Source organism: Etheostoma spectabile, chromosome 4 (genome assembly GCF_008692095.1).
Source record: "Etheostoma spectabile isolate EspeVRDwgs_2016 chromosome 4, UIUC_Espe_1.0, whole genome shotgun sequence".
Lineage (NCBI taxonomy): Eukaryota > Metazoa > Chordata > Actinopteri > Perciformes > Percidae > Etheostoma > Etheostoma spectabile.
In genome coordinates, this window is record NC_045736.1 from 3,279,484 (window position 1) to 3,280,997 (window position 1,514).

Consider the following 1,514-nt stretch of genomic DNA (forward strand, 5'->3'; position numbering starts at 1 on the left):
ATCTGTCCAATCTGAGTTTTCTCTTGCACAACTATTTTGCAACTGCTCCGTGCTTGTCCCAAGACGATTGTGATTGGTTTAAAGAAATGCCAATAAACCGGAGCTCGTTTTTCCTCCCATCCCGGAAGGCTGTGTGGACTATCCAAGACCTCCTCCACTCCGCAGTGTGTGGATGGTCTGGCAAAGCGAGACTAGTCTTAACACAATATCCAGAAACATAAAAAAAAACTTGCAACATTCCATTGTTATCATTTTCATATTTTAGGCAGGTTCATATCTTTTTGTTTTAACCCTGATAGTTCGGTCCAGCCAGGTCCAAGAACAGTGTGTTGATTAAGGTGGCCTGGTCCGACTTCACTCCATTCCTCTTTTCTCTCTGCATGGATCCGTATGTCCGCATGCACTGCCCACCTGCCTGTCTGTCTGTCCAGTACCACATATCAGCCCAAGGGATCGAACACTGAAGGACGTTAGTACTTTCACTGTATACAAACTGTCTTATCTCTTTTACTGCTTCTTTGTTTCTGCCGGGGAGGAGGTTGAGTGATTTCAATGTTGTGCTTTTACTTTCACGATATGCAATCACCGAACCTGTTCTGTTGAATATTTTACAAAAAAAGTATCTAGCACTTGTAACACAGACAATAGATTTTATTGTATTTATGTAGAAAAAAAATGTTTTAGGGGGACGCTTTGTAAACTGCAACGAAAGAATGGAAAACCTTTGTTTTTTTTACAAACCAGGCAAGATGTGACTGGTGGAGTTTTTGGGAAGACATTTTGTTCTTTGTCACATCTGGACTTATCAAAGGGCTCCATCCAGGTGCCTGGGGATTGTTACGGTTGTCCATTCCACTAAATAAGCCAGTTATTGCTATGACCACTGTGGTTAAAAAACAAACAGTTCTAGGTTTACATATGTATAAAATGCATATTCTTTTTTATCAGTTATGTTTTTGACTTGTTCCACCATTGTTACAGAAATAGTACATTTTTCTCGGGAACCTTTGCTCTAACATGTTGTCTTTGACATCTACAATATAAAGTATTGTTTTGGAAAAACTGCAATGTCTGTTTTTATCTTAATAGTGTTGGTTGATGGTTTTGACTGCAAAGAAAAGGTTTATCCACCATCAGACATGAAGGCAGATGCTGTTAAGAAATCAATGCGGCAGAACTAAAGATTCTTTATTGCACACATTCTTTTCCTTGTCAAAACATTAGAAGTCGTTACTCACAACGAACCTTGACCGCTGACAGGTTGGTTGGAGATTTGTGTGTTTTTTAATATTGTAGCGTAGCCCCGTGCCGCTGGCCTTAAGCAGAGATGAGCAACCGGCTACAGAGGTCTGCTAAGGCCGTGACACACCAACCCGATAATCAGTCGTCGGACGAGGTCAGTGACTCAAGTCTGTCTGGTGTGTTCTGTGCCGTCAGCCTTCATTTTGGCCAATTTGACGTGCTCGGTCGGAAGGCGGGCACTGCCAGCAGTCAGACTCAAATGCAAGACCGGT